A 15665-nucleotide genomic window follows, 5' to 3' on the forward strand; every position below is an offset into this window, starting at 1 on the left:
GGCCTGTCAATGAAAATGGTCAGAGATCCACAAAACAAAGAACTCAAAACATCACGGAAAGAGCAGTCATTTTTCCTCCCCATGGACAGCAGTGTTTCTTCTTCTTCAATGTTATTTTATTTTTAGGCCACATTTTTCAAAAGTGCCTTTCATGCAGTATTTTCAAGATATGACACTGGATCTCGTTATCTTTTGAAGTCTTCAAGGTGTGGAGATTATTATGCCCAGTGTGTAAATACAGATAGTAGCTGGCACAAAATGGCCTTGATCATGGCTTGCCTTCATATATTACCATGTAAGGACAATTGTAATTATAGCATGTAAGACTAGAATTTGGCTGTTCTGATCCTGAATCTGGATCTGGCTGCTCATCCACAGCTCCCCAGGACAGGGCAAAGCTGACCTGAGCCACGAGTGTTCACAGAGATGCTCAGGAGGCAGGAGAGCCGAATGCTCCTGTGCCTCTACCACCATACCCACAGCAGAGAGCAGCTGGGTAGCCACCACGGACCACCTACCCATGGAGCAGCACAACTCGGTCGACTCATTACTCACCCAGAATATTTATACTGCAGTCTGGCATATTGGCTGCTGGGGAGATGAATTGCCATAAGTCATCTCAGACAAAAGAAAACAATTAAAGGGAACTGAAATGGGGAGCATTTTGGTTTTTGCTTTGTGCCTCGCAGTTTCCCAGGGAAGGGAGAGTGCTAGGACCTCTGTGGAGCCCTGGGTGGCAGCAGAGCCCTGCAGCTTCCCAGGGCAGGTTTGACACTGGCGCTTTTTGCAGCACAGCGAGGGTGGCAAGGCTCTGGTGTCCAGTTTGTAAACAGTATTGATTGCTCATTGGGGCAGATTGTATGAAAGAAGGGAAAGTGGCTTACTCAGTATCAACCACCTGAAAACATTTTATTGGTGTTCATTCACTCTTACGCGATGACCAGCCTCCATCAGAAATGAGACTGGCCAGAAAACAGATTTTCTGACCCATTAGAAATTCTTACTTCCTTTCCAAAACAGGAAAACTAATCCCCCTGTAATAACGCACTCTTATTAAAAGTTCCAGGAAATGGAATATGGAGAGACAAAAGAAATGTCAGATAAGCCCTAATTTTTTTTGTTTTCTAAAAGTTAATTTTGGTTATGAGCATCTTTATTTGAACAGACGTGAATTGAGGCGACTTCCAGATGCAACTAGACAAAACCCCAAGCACAAAAGTCTCAGGTGAATGGCTGCGAGCAGGAGGGGGGCACAGTCAACCTCCGCAGATCCCTTCCCACCCAGATTACCCCTTCCTTCCACAATAATGACGTTTCCACATGACCTCAAAGACAGCACCATTTTATGTCAGCAAATGACAACAGCATTTTCTGCAATTTAGGTCCCACGTTAAGAGGCACCCAAACCACTTATGTGCTTTTAATGTCTGCAGATTTTAGTTTTTCTGCCAGCACATCTTGTGCCCCCTCTCAAGTAATCTGCGTCCCTTGCACTGCTTGCCATCCCAGCGGTAGGCGCATGCGGCCTCTGCTGCCAGCCCAGACAGCTTGTCTAGGCTAAGCCCGTTCGACCCCTTTCTCTTAATTGGCTCCATCGGGAGAACGCTCACACTTCCAACTCCCCTGTTGATCATTAGCACCAGAACCAACGGGGGAGGGGGGGGGGAGAAAAAAAAAACAAACAAAAAGCCCAGAGGGCTTCAAAAGCTGCACCCTGCTCCCTCCAGCTTGTTTGTGAAACGGCAGCAAAACATTCTCGCGGGCGATCCCTTGTCTTGCCGCGGCGGAGGCGGGGCGGCCGGTCCCCTCAGGGCGGCGGAGGGCCGGCAGCCGTCTGGCCCGCGCAGCCCTGGCGCGAGGCAGCAGCGCGCGACGGCCCCGCGCGTTCCCGCGTGTTCCCGGCCGCCGCTGCGGGGAGCGGGGCGCGGGAGGGCGGCTGGCCAGGGACACCTCTGGGGGACACCACACCGCAGCCTGTGGGTGACCCACGCTGGCATACCCTGAGTGAGGGCCCACCGCCTGCAGGAACACACGCTGAGGCCAGGACACCCCGAGAGGCGCAGGACTGCTGAGGAACCACAGTAAGGTGCCCAGAGCAGCGGAAACATGTCAGGGGCAGTGGGAGGTGAGGCTGGGGTGGTGGGAGGAGAGTCCATGAGTGAGGCTGAGCCTGGGGAGGTGGAGAAAAGATGCTCTCCTCAGTGTTTAATTATGTACGTGCTCTTCACAACACAAATGAGTCATTAGGATTTGGTGCTAATTTGCAATAAGTTAGATTAACTAAAAATTCCTCCAGTCTGCCAGTGACACCTTGTTGACTTGGGCACTCCATTACTGTGCAAAGGGGAATTTGGTTTATTTTTCCAGTGAATAACTGTATCGCTGTGGGAAGGTCATTTCCTCAGCAGGACATGAGGACTCCACTGACCGTGGTACAGCATTGGTAATTCGCACTCCCTGAGGGGAGGACATAGTGTTTGCATGGGATCTAACATAAGTTTCTGGGGTCTTAACAGCAAGAAAATCTATCTGGATAGTGAGCTAGGTGGTGGAAAGGTGGGCATAGCTGTAAGCATCAAGCAGATTTTGTGGTGTTTTGCATTAAGACAACTGTCAGGGTCTCCAGGACCATGGGCCTTGCCGTCGTGTTCTCGCCCAGCGGAACTGCCTAGCTGCTCTTGCAAAGCTGTTGCAACTGGTTGTTGCCACATGAAACAGAGATGCTTCTGTGTGAAGTGGCGTGGGATGAACGGGGAGAGAGGATATTCATTGCACTGGTAACAGCAGAAATATCAGCTTGCTTTGAAGGGCAGCACTTTTGCAAGAATGACCACCACAGTCTGCCAATTTCATGCCAGTCTAATGGCGAAATACACCATCGAAGTGCAGTTATTGCCTGACCTGGCCGGGTGTTATTTCTGCCCAGCCCTCCGCTTGAGGAGGGACACTACTGCAATCCGGCTGAGGGCCACTAGATGGTTCCCAACAGCCGTGGAAACTCAGGCCATGGCCTCCCTTGGGTGGGCACCCACCGAAGGGTGCCGCTGGGCAGGGGCAACAGGTGGGAACATGCAAAGAGACCAGTGGAGGCTTCATGTGTAAAAGGAAAAGAGAGAAGTCGGAAATCCTCAATGGGTCTGTTGGGACCCCCTTTTTGAAGTTGTTTCTAACTTGTGTGAAACTGCTGTAGTTGTAGAGCTGTTTGGAAGCAAAGGCTAGAAAATGCTTTCCAAAGATATCACCAAATAAATTTTTCTCCCGTGCGTGCATCTCACTGGTTTCTTACATGGAGAAAGGGTGGCAAAACAACATTGCTTATCTTTCCCTTCACACACATAGCATCTTGTTCCTGAAATAAAAGGGATCTTGCTGTCTGCTTAGCCAGGGAGTGGTCTGGGCTTTTGCAGGGCTTGTAGTGAGCGTAGGACACGCATGCTGTGCCAGCCAGAGGAGGCTGGTGGAGGAATGAGGGCTGAGACCTGGATTCTGGGTTTACCATCACCTTTTTCCATCTGGGTTTACCATCTGGGTTTACCTGCCTTTACCATCAATGTCCTGTTTGACCTTGGTAGTGTCACTTAGTTTCTCAGTGCCTCACTCCCCTCTCTGTGATGGGAACATGCAGGGGTAGTCCTGCTGCCCTTCGCAGGGTGGTGGTCTCAACGAGCAGGCACAGCACACTTCTGCTGTAGCTGTTGTGCTGGGCTTGGTGCTAATATGTAATGGAAGGGGGTAAAGAAGAGTGAGCCATACTCTTCTCTGTGGTGCACAAATTGAAATACAGGACATTTTGTTTGAGCATAAGAAGAACTCTATTTACTGTGAGGGTAGGCAAGCAGTGGAACAGGCTGCCCAGGTCAGTTACGGAGGTGTTGTCGGTGTGTGTGTAGGCTTGCAGGTTTTCAAAGGCACACTGGACAGGGCCGCGGATTAATTACCTGCTGTAATTAATCCTGCTTTGAGCAGGGCAGTTTGGTTGGACAAGACCATCTCCAGAGCTTCCTTCCAACCTGAGCTTTCTGTGATTCTGTGCTTCATTCCTGCAGGTCCTGCTTCAGTGTAAGAAAAATAACTCGTATAGTCTTTTTTGAGGTAACCCTGAGTAAAGGTTCGGTAGGATTGCCCTGTCTGGAAGAACCTGTCTGTGGGGAGGTGCACCTAATGGTCATTCCACCAGAGGTTTTTTGTTGGGGTAGATCTGAAGGTCTTAGTGTTCATTGCAAAAATGCTGTACCTACTAGGCTGTTGGTCTGTCATATTGTCCACAGCTCAGGGTGGCTGGGCCTCTTGTTCCTTTCAGCCTTGAAATCTGCCTGTCAACAAGATCCTGCCCCATCTCTCTCCTCCCATCCTTGCTCCTGGAATATCTGTGTTACTGTGTGCTCTGCGGGGATATTTGTGTTCCTGTGTCAATTCAACTGACTTGGTTTGTTTACACTGAGCAAGGTATTTGAGCTCACTGCCTGAGTCACCTTCTGTGGGCAGAGGAAACCTGAGCACTGAAATGTCATTGCTGGAGACTGAAGTCACATATGACCTTAAGTAAAAGGTGTAAATAGCCTTTCTTCCCACTCCTTGTGTCAACAGCAACAGAAACCAAGACTCTCACTCTCTGAAAGAATTAAAAGCCTCTTAAAAGCTCAGGCCTGGGACTCTCACTGTTTCTGTGTATGTTTCTGGGCCCTCTCAGTGTTCTGGAAGCTGTCCCACTGCCTTTGCCATTTTGGGGGCAAGATGCTGCCTGTGAACCCTTCTGTTTTGTCCTGAAAAGCACATCAAAAGCATAGCCCCTGTGTGCCATGTCCTGAACAAACAAATGAGATGTACCTCTGTGTGCAATGAGAGGTTTGGCTGCAGCATTTGTAGTACTTAAGCTCACTTCTATCCAGAGTATGAATAGTCGTGTGGTCATTTTTGCCTCTCTGAGCCACCTGAGGCCCTGGGATGAGCTGGGGGATCAGTAACAGTGGGAAATCCATGATGAAGCAGGTCCCTTGCTGTTGGCTTCTGAATTAAAGCTAGATTAAAGGTAAAGGTACTCTAAATGTAGATTAAAGCTACTTTGGGTCTGTCTGTGCTTGTGCCACAGTGACCATAGAGCAAGGCTGTCTCTGGCTCAAGAAAAAATTATATTTCATGCAATGGCCTTTCCCTCCATCCCTTCTCTGCTCTCTTCCCATCCTCCTCTCCCTCTTGGCCTCTTCATGTTTCTCCATTTTGGATGATATTTCACAGATGCAGCAGTGACCCCAAAGCCTTTTTTTTCAGGAAAATCAGGTCAGCAGAGAAATGGAGTCCATAAACTTGTCCCCAACATCTCTGGTTCTTCTTTTCCTTTTTCAGTGCAGCTTCTCCACATGCCTGACCTGAGGTCAATGTACAATCTGATGTCGATTGATACCCGGAAGAGCCCCATCTGCTCTTGCTGTTAGCTCTGAATGAAAGGTAGTGTTCACTGCTTGTTTGATTATGCCTGAATAAGAAGTCTCCTTGGGACCATTTCATGAAGGATACTTTACAAATGTTTTGTATTATTATTATAATTATTTAGCAGGATTTACACATGCATGGAGAGAAGAATAGACCTGAGCAGTTTCGGCTTGCAACTTTTAGGAAGTTTCCAGTTGTTACTGTAGAAAATGAAGAGGGCATATTGCTCTCCAGAACCCCAGTTCCATCTAGCATGGGGCCTTTGCTGGGTCTCCATGATGCTGGTGGTTTAGTCTGGGATGTTCTTCACCGCGAACCACAGCCCAAGTATCCCAGGACAGTGCCAGTGCACATTGCCATTTCCAGTTTGGGGAGTGGTGGAGGTGACTTGCAGTTTGCTTCCCTTTAGGGGAGGCTGTGTTCATAGATCTGTAGAATCATGATGCCAATGTTCAGGTGGGTGCTTGGGTTCCCCTTGAGTCAGCAATGTCATCTTTGGCAAGAGGCGTGGAAACAGTTACTCAAGCCTGTCAATTCAGTGCAGCAGCATTCAGCAATCCCTTTTCTCATTTATTTATTGTTTTGAATGGTGGTGGAGCTACCTAGAGAGCCCCACTGAAGGCTAATAAATGCAAAATACCACATCAGGTATTTAGAAACTGGGAAAATTTAGAGATTCAGAAAATACAGATGAAAAAGTCTGGAGGCTGGGAGGTTAGCAGGGAAAGCATCATATCTGCTTGTCCCATTCTTGCTCTTTCCTTTTTAAGGGCAGAGTTAGAGAGAGGGTGCTCAGTGAAATGAACCCTTTGTGTGAATTGGTGCTACCATTTCTGTGGTTTTCTGTTACCTGACACTGGGGAATGTGGCGTTTACCAAAGGTGACTGAGAGGCTGCTGATAGAACAAGTTCTTGTAGGAAAGTGGAGACAGGTTTCATGTATTTGAGATTTGTTGATGGGCAGGGTGGGATGTTTTAAAGTTGCTGTCCAAGAGTGCTTGGCCAAACACCATTAACCTGTTGTAGTGTTCAAAGAAGAAAGGTCTCTGTGATCTGCTAACAAATAGGTATCCCATCAGCACCCTCCCTGACCTGGGCCTCACTGTGAGGGTCTTCCCTGGCCTGCGGCACCCAAGGGAGCTCTGTGTAAGTGGGAAATGAACTGTCTTCACAGACAATCCAAGCAGAATGACCTTAGGGACAAAGTCAGTTGTGGCATGAAGAATAGATATGTGGGGTTTACTTTAGGTTCTGGTGAAAGGAAAGAAGATGTTTTTACTCCCTAAAAACTTTGGACTTCTGTTTAATGTGGATTGAAGCTTTTTTTTCAGTACCGTGTGGTTTTCTGTCTCAGAATTTTCCAAAGTAAATGTGATAGCAATATCCAAGTAAAAATGCAGTGAAAAATAGGAAATGTTTATTTCCAAGGTTTCCCTAAATTTTTTTGGTTTTTTTCTTGAATAAACAAACCTAGTAAGCATTTGTGAAATACATGAGCGTCGCCAGTGCTTCATCTGATTCATGGTAAGGCTGCAGCAATAGTGACTTGATCAGTAAAGCTGAAAGCAGTGTTAAGATATCAAACTAAAGAATGAGTTGAACTGTGTTAGCATGTGCATGAGGTTCCATGAAAGAGTTAAGTCAGCATTTTGTTCTGTGGCTGTAGAGGAAAGAAAAATCTTGAGATTTCTGTTATGGAACAGGAAACTGGAATGGGACAGAGGCAAGAACATTTTCTTTGAGTGATCTGCTGCTTTTCTGCAAAGTGTTTCTAAGTAAGAGCATCCCCTGAAATGCCTGGATTTCTGCTACAGATTAAAAGTACATGGAGGTGGAGGATAAAAGGGGCGTTAGCAATTAGCTCTGGTGATAAGTTTAGCTGCTAGAAAAGTTGGACTAGCGAAGAAGAACTATTAATTGAAATCCCCAGTTAATATAGAACTGTCAATAATGAATGCATAATGGAGAAAGTCCATTTAATTTTTAATTATCCCCAGCTCCTTCCAAACAAATACAGTGTGTTAAATCTCCCTGTCACCTTCACCCATGCAGAGGGTGTTTGATGGAAGTCTTCATTAACCCCAGGTCTGCTCACAGAGTCCTGCCAGGCCATTAGCTAGCTAGTTACAATAGCAGTGACTGGCACTTGGCAAGAAAAAACCCAGGCGGCTCCTGCCAGGTCCAATACGTGGAAGGAATTAACTCTGTGGGATCATTGCGGGAAGAGGTTGAAATCCCTTGACTGAGCTGTCTGACATGGTAGGGTCTGGAGCTTCTAATGCATCTGATGTGGATTGGGGTCCTTGGGGGTTAATGTATTAGACAGTCCTGATCAAATCACAATTCCCAGATGAAAGCACTGTTGGTTCAGGGGTCCCCTCTGTAGGATGACCTCCCAGGCTTTCATGGCAGGTCAGCCAAATATGTGAAAGCACAGTTTGTCTCCTATAAATTGAAGAGTACAGATATGCGTATTTTCAGGTCTGAGTAATGGGTTGTGGGTTGAATGAAGTGCTTCAGTCTTGAATGAGAGTGTTCACACAGGGACTTGAAAAAATTTCAACCTGTGCTAGGAGGTCTCTGCATGGACCATTTTTAATGACCCCATTTAGGATTTGACTGGGAATCTTCTTCTGAAAGCCGACTTGGGAGGAAAATTCCATGGGCTTTTGGTGAGTCATAGGTGGCCTGGGGTTTCCATCTCCTCCAAAGTACAACATCTCCAGTCAGACAGCACTTACTGGCCATGTTAACCCAGATGGAATAATCATGATAATGACCAGCACTGTGGGAGACTGAATTCTGTTTTTCTGGTGATACAAATCAGAATTGATTCTCCTAAGTTTGGTGGTGTTAACAATGTGAAACTAATGGAAGTTGGGTCAAAATCAGTTTCTGTTTCTCTGCTGCAAGTGTGAATAGAGGCAAGCAAGGACTCCTGACTTTACAGGAGCACTGACTCATGGAGAGCTGACAGAACTTTATGCTTGGGATGGGTGTGAGGGAAGGGTTTATAGCTCTGAAAAGTCACCTTCTCTTTACACTTGTCCCAAATGTGTCCCAACTCTATTTTTAGACCCTTGCTTTCAAATGAGTATGCCTAGGGACAGCCTTCTGGGGATTCAATTAAACTGTAGAATAAAATAAACACTGTCCCTTAGCAAGGGCTTGAATGCTAAGCAGAGTCATTATTTGAACAAAGTAGGGCTCTAAGTTTCAGTGTTTAAACGTCCTCTATTTTCATCAGCTAGGGGTCAGAGACAAGTGAAGATGGGAAAACTGTTCATTAACTCAACTCATCCACTCCCATAGCCTTTTCACTACTGCTCTGAAATGATCAAAACACCTTAAGGGCATTCCTTTGGAAACAATTCTATATTTTAGTGACTGAGTTTGAAGTCACTGAAACAGCTCTTACTCTTTTTTCAGGTGATAAAGCAACTGTGTTTGTATGGGCAAGGCAGTGACACAGAGACCTGGGCTGCAGTGCCATCTCTCTGTTGAATGACCTTAGGCAAGCTTGTGTCTTTGTATTTTCTCTAATTAAGTACTTGCTTGGTGCAGTGTGATCCAACAGTCATCCCATGGGCCAAGTCTTCTAGATGCTTCTATCCAGATTATTTTTTTTTTTTCCTGGAGAAGCATATGGTTGTCTCGGCATGTGTAGAGACTGGGTGAGCTACTGCAATAGTACAGTACTCCAAAAGTGGAGAAATTCCAAAATTCACATCTCACCCCAGAGATGCTGAGTTTGGAGCACCAGATTTAGACTTTGGGCAAAAAGAAGTTCCCTAAGAGGTGTTTGACAGGGTCTAGTGCAGTCCAGCTACAGCTATGTGAAGTATTTTCAAAATCTTACCAGAAATTCTGATCTGGTACTATTTTTGGATGATGGAAATTCATCCAAACCTGCGTTTGTAGCTGGTCAGTAGGTACTAATACAGGCCAAACACAGCTGTCATTCTTTGAAGACTTCTACTAGCAGTCTAAACCAGAGTACACCTTGCAAGATGGGTGGAGTCAGCTGTCTACTCCACTAAACACCGGGAGACTCCAGCTGGGTATTGTGTCCAGTTTGGGGCACTAAACCTTAGGAGTGGTGGAGACCAATTAACTGAGGAAACTGCAGAGGAGACTGGTAAAATGATCAAGAGGTCTGGAAAACTGTGGCTGACAGAGTAGAAAGAAATAATTGGGTTGTGTAGCTTAGAGAAAATTTCAGTGGTAATTGTCTTCCCACAAAAGGTGGGTGCAAGAAGGGGAATGATGCCTTCTTCACATCTGCTGTGGGTAAGAAATCACATGCAGTCTGCAACGAGGAAAATTCAAGTGAGACATAAAGCAAACTTTTGTGGAAGATGTGATAAAAGCCCTGGAAAAAGGAGTGAGTGAGTGAATGAGTGAAGTCTGCAGGTTAAACAAATGGCAGGAATGGTGTGCAGAGCTCATGCTGTTCTGGGACAGGAGGATTAACTTGGTAACACAGATCACCTCTGTTTGTCACTGATTGCCATTACACAGGTGGATGTTAAAACATTCACAAACATACACAGATGGCTGTACACATGCACGCGCACACTGCCTTTGCACTTTTCCCAAATATATGCATATAAATGGTTTTAGAAAATGGGTCTGTCATTAGATATCCCCTTGTCAGGTTCTTCTAGGTGACTTAGCATCATTAATTTTAATACTTATTGTAATAGTGTAACTGTCTTAGGACAGATTTTCTCAGGAGCCAATTCACACTGCGCAGTCAAGTAGTCTTAGCAGCTCTCTTTTGTTGAGATGCTACTTTTTATTTATATCTCTCAGTCTGAAAGAAGCTAAAATAAAAATTGCCAAGATTTTTTAATCCAGCTTTGCTGTCTCCTGCTGCCTCAACTACACAAAACCTTGGGTGCATCCATTCCTCCATATGACAGCTAATCCCTTTCTCCTCACCGTTGAAGCAAAAGCAGCTTAGGAGGGTTTGCAGTTGGAAAGGAAGCATCAGTGTTTGAAGAAGGTGTCCCCTAAATGCACTGGTATGGGAGACCTGTGGACTTCAATCTCTGCTTGGGGAGAGAAAACTGCCCTGTTTTGCATTGTGTTCAGCTAAAATGAGTGTTTTCTTGGGGACCCGTGAATTCTGGAAAAAGCTGCGCTGGAAGGATTTCTTGGGGCTGGATCCAGACTGTACAAATAGAAGTTTTGAGCCTAGATTGTCTAATAAATTGCTGTTTCAGCTTGTTATTTCAAAGCACTATCCTGTTATATTGCAGCCTGGGAAAGTTGGACCCTAAGTACTTCTTTCTTGTCCTTGAAGAAGAGAGATGGTGTATCAAAGTGTGATTTTAACATTTGGGCGGGAATGGGACTAAGCATGTACTGAGTCTGTCCTTCTGGATTTTCTGTGTGTCAATATTGGTTACTTCTTCCATTATGCTTCCTCTTTGCCATGCACTCATCTTGGTCCATAAGTACAAGTATATTCCTTTTTCACCAAAACTTCCTTAAGTTCTGAATTTACCTCACTTCTAGCATGGGTCAGTTTATGAAATCACAGCATTTTCTGCAGGATTTAAACACCCTTTCTTCTCCTAACACTATTGGGATTTTTTTTTGGTTTTGTTTTTAACTACTGTACGCCAGAAGTGCCTGAGCTGCTGCAGGGCTGAGCAGATGCAGGGATGGATGGGAGACGTGATGCACTGGTGCTGGCTGCTTGCAATGCTTATTTGGGATGCCTGCAGGGATCTTGTTTCATGAAGGCCTTTCTGGAGCAGTGTCTATGCACTTTGGTGATTAAATCCAGCACACATGCTGGAATCAGCAGTGCCCAGTCAAGGTTACAACTGGTTGAATGAGAACAGAATTTAGCTCCCAGACTTTTGTTTTGGTCACCCTATTACTTTCTGTTCCAGTTTTAGGGCTCACTGGGATCCCGGGGCACTGTACTGACTAGGAGTTGAACTGGACCTATAGTAATTTTTTCTGGTTGACATTTTTCTGGTTTTTAGAGGTCTGAGTGACACAGCATGCTGTGAACATGTTGTGTTTAGAAATAGAGCCAATACTAAATAATGGATCACCTTTTTTTGCACTTCTCTTGCATTATTAATTTCTTGGGCACACAAATTGTTAGCAATTTCCCTTTTAAACGAAGAATATTGGGACCTCTCATGGATGAATTCAAGGGGTACATCATGGCCTCGTGTCAGTACTGACACAATTAAAGGCAAGAGTCCCAGCAAGGTGAAGAGCAAAGCAAGCTGGGGAGTGGAGAGGGGCTGACAGCCCAGCAGCCTGTCACACCTTCAGTGAGATGCTGCACTCCTGTCCGCTAAGTGGGTGTTGGCACATAGGAATAAGTCTGGAGGAAGCCTGTTCCTGTTCAGAAAATACAGCCTTACTGCTTTCACTCTATAACTGCTTTGCTGTCCACGTGAAAGAGCAAGTTCTGGTCCTTGCACCCAGGCTGTTGTATCCATACTAACCTCAGGGTGTAGCCCCTGTAATTCACTGTCCTTAGTTCAGTGTCCTACTGCCCTCATCAGTGCAGTGGGCTGGCCCATACTACGCTGGGTCTCCGGGACTGAACATCTGCTTAGCATGGAAGGCTGGAACCCTGGAGCAAAACACAAAGGGAACCAGTTTGGTAGCATAGATGTGCCCACTGATATGCTGACTTTCAAGGCTACAAGAGGATGGTCTGCTTTAAGGTGGACTGCATCTCACTGATTTGGTATCTAAAAGACAAATAAAAAGCATGAATCACTCTTTCCAGACCCTTTTTATATTCAATGGAGAGGAACAAGGTCTTCAAGGTGATTCGTTGGACCTGACTTAGCAGCATGTTTTGGGAAGAGATGACTCACTTTTCTCTCCCCTGATTATAAAAGGGGCAGAGAGTGAGTAGATCAGTCTTAGACAGCTAACTTTTAGACATCTGAAGTCAGATCACCTACTTGCCCTTTTGAAGAACATGAAGGCTTTACTTCCAGGCAGAGACCCACCCTGAGGCTGAAGGTGTCAGCCTCCACTGGCAGTCCACTGCAAGACCCATCACTCTCTACGTGAAATACAACATGCTTGCTGACTTCACTGAGAATTTAAATGCAATGCGAAGCTTCATCTCTCTACATCTGCCCATTTCATTCCATTCCTCTCCTTTGCTAGGAGCAGGCTGTTAGCTGAGACCTCTGCGGGGCTCTAGTGGATCTCTTCAGTCACCAGCTGACATAGTTGCTATTAACTCTGTAGCAAAGGTGCCCAAGTGAATTTACAGGTTTATGCTATTAATTTTATCCAAGCCTGCCCAGGAAGGTAAGAGTTTGATAGATGACTCCCTTCCTTGTCCATGGAGTGCAGAGATTTGCTGTTTCCATACACAGCTTTCGTTACTGTTGTGGGTCCAGAACAGAAATGCTCCTCTGTGCAGCAAAGAGCTTGCAGGAGAGCACAGGAGGGTGAAGGGACAGCGTGATGGAGGCAGGGCAGGCAGCAGGGGTGGCCACAGGCAGCAGGATCTGGAAATGCAATGTCACACCACAGCCTAACTCAGGTTATCCTTTCTAACATGGAAAGCAAATTTTCTGTGCCACTAAGTGGCTGGCCTGGGCTGTTGGTACCCTGTTGCTAGTGCCACCACTTAGTCATCTGCTTGCCCTTTCATAATCTTTTGTTTGAAGTGTGTGAATATTACAACGCTACAGAAAACAGTCAAGGGAGAAGACTCCAAAACGGGAGGCAGGAGGATCTCACCATAAAAACCCCAATACTAGGGACAGCAACGGGGAAGTCTGAGCCCATATTAACTATGTCCATGCAGAAAAGCCAAAGAGGGAGAACAAATAAATTAAATATGCTTTAAGGATTGTGTTTAAAGACTAGTCTTGTAGTTAATGTGAAGAAGGTAGGTGCAACTTTTAATTCCCTACCAAAAAGGTGCTGTTGTTACCCTCTGCCTTGCATTGCTGCCCACTTTAATCAAGAAATGCTGAGGTGGTGTGGCTTGCTGAAGCTGAAAGTGGCAGAGCTGGGGCTAGATTTCACAAGATTAAGCGCCATTTGATGTCTCAGCTGTCTGAAGATGTGGATACGGTTCACTTCTGCCAGACAGTGAACAAAGATCAGAATGAGGCTCAAATCCCTGCTCTGCAGCATGTCCTCTGCTTCTGGCTCTCTTAAATAGAGATAATTAGCCTTTTCTGCTTGCATAAAGTACATAGAAATAACATAAAAGCAAAGCTCCATTTTCAAATTAAATGCTATTATTAACATCTGGTGTTTGATGGATGATTATGGTGTTACAACAACATAAATACTTCTCTGGGGGCATTTGGCCAGTGATGTCCTAGGATGCTTTGCAGTTCCAACCTGATTAAAAATGGAATTCTATTACACATCTCTGAAGAGATTCAAACCATTGAATAGCAATCGGAAGGAGATCCTGCCAACTGTGAGGCATAAATACTGACAGTTCTAGCTACAAATATTTCCAATATTTTATTTAATTTTTTTTATTGGTAGGACAAACTTATAAATTAGAAGGATGTGCCTCAAGAACAGCTGGGGAACATAAAAAGAAAGTACATGATAAAGAAGTTCCAGAGCTAGACTATTACAGCACTATAGCGTAGGCTAGCAGAAGCTTTTTAAAATCAATAAGAAATGTCATTGGCAACCAGTGTGGATTTCAGCGCCAAGGTAGGCAGATCAAAAGCATTGCAAGAGTTCGAAAGAAATGTAGGTGTGCAGAAATAACATCTGTAAACAGTTATGCTTCTTGGTGGCTGGAACAGTGGGGTGTAAAGCACTGGTGGTGGAAACAACTCTGTGTATCCTGCTGTTGGTCAGACTGAGGCTGGTTTCCTCATGGCTTCCTCAGTCATGGGCACAGAACATCTTAAAGAAGCCTAAGGAACTCAGGTGCCAACATCCATTTGATTTCATTAGAGTTTGGTTGCTTGACTGTTGATTCATACAAAAAGGCCAGATTCTCTAAAATTCTATACTGCATGATACATATGCAGCAATCTGCAAATCATGGAGCTGGTAGGGGTAGAGATAAAAACTTGATAGCTTGAAATCAAGCAACTCTCACTCCTTTAAAACTATGTTTCTTGCAAATTAGTCCACAAGTAATCCATAACTCTCAATAACCCCCCAAAAAATGAAAGAAGGTGCAGTTATTGGAACAGAAGTCGATGGTTATGCTGAATTTGGACAGGAAAGCAGCCACAGAAATGAGAAAAAGAGGAGGGAAATTTAGAAACAGGGAAGCTACAGGTGCAAAAGTGATTTGGAGAAAAAGGTTGTTTATGTCTAGGACCTACCATCCTTCTGTATGTATGCATGTGTATGTATTTATGTATGTGTAAGAGAAAATCCCTGGTTTATAGTCATGCAAATAGGGCAAGCATCTGCATTGCCCCAGCAATAGCAAGGACCACCCAGTGTAGCAGAGCAGCCTGTGATCCAGTGGTGGTCAGGGGGTTAATGTGACCTCTGCCCGGTATCAGGGTATCAGGCCATGCTGACTGACAGCCTGGGGATGGCTGGCTGAGCTCAGGGTATGACCAGGTATCAACCCTGGTAGCAGCCTTCCTCTTCTCATGATAAAAGCTTGTTTATTTCCCTAATTAGGCTCAGGAGTCTTCATCAAGAGGGAAAGAACTGTCTGTTCAGACTGGATAAGAGGAGTTATTTTATATTCCCGGAGCGGGAATGAGACTAAAACTCTTTAAGAGATCTTGATGCTTTGTGTTCATTTCCAAGAAGGCCCCTCTAGACATTGTAAGCCCAGCTTTGGTTGTTTTTATCACACATGGCAGAAAAGTTAAATCTATAATGAGGTAATTTAAATACCTCAGATTTTTAGGAAGTCTGAAATATAGATCTGGGTACAGATTTAAATGGAACTTTAGCAGTGGTGGGAAATGTTCTGATATTTTTTTCCTTTGTCGTTTCTCATCTTTACGCAACTCTGTTCTTGCATCAAGCCACACTCAGAAACACAAATGTCAATAAGGAGTCATTTTCTCTTGAGGTTTCTGCCCCATTTTTACAGACCTGCAAAGTCCTCATGGGTTGATTAAGCAGCCAAACACCTGTTTGCAGGGCATTGTTTACAGATTTGGGGAATTTCAGCAAATGCATAAAGCTTCATTTTTTACTATTTTCCATAATTATTGGTTTCTTGTTTGTTTTCTAAAATTCAGGCCTCTCTTCTTTAACACACATTTTAATTT

The 15665-nt window shown here is 45.0% G+C and overlaps 1 long non-coding RNA gene across 1 annotated transcript in view; it reads left to right on the forward strand.

Annotated features, from left to right (window-relative positions):
• Positions 1-1998: 1998 nt before the first annotated feature.
• The window catches only part of LOC308059932, a 398174-nt gene continuing 384507 nt past the window's right edge, over positions 1999-15665 (forward strand). The window contains exon 1 of the long non-coding RNA XR_013926519.1: positions 1999-2125. This is a non-coding gene — a long non-coding RNA (uncharacterized lncRNA). The remainder of the gene's footprint in view (positions 2126-15665) is intronic.

This window comes from Falco punctatus (genome assembly GCF_963210335.1).
Source record: "Falco punctatus genome assembly, chromosome: 3".
NCBI lineage: Eukaryota > Metazoa > Chordata > Aves > Falconiformes > Falconidae > Falco > Falco punctatus.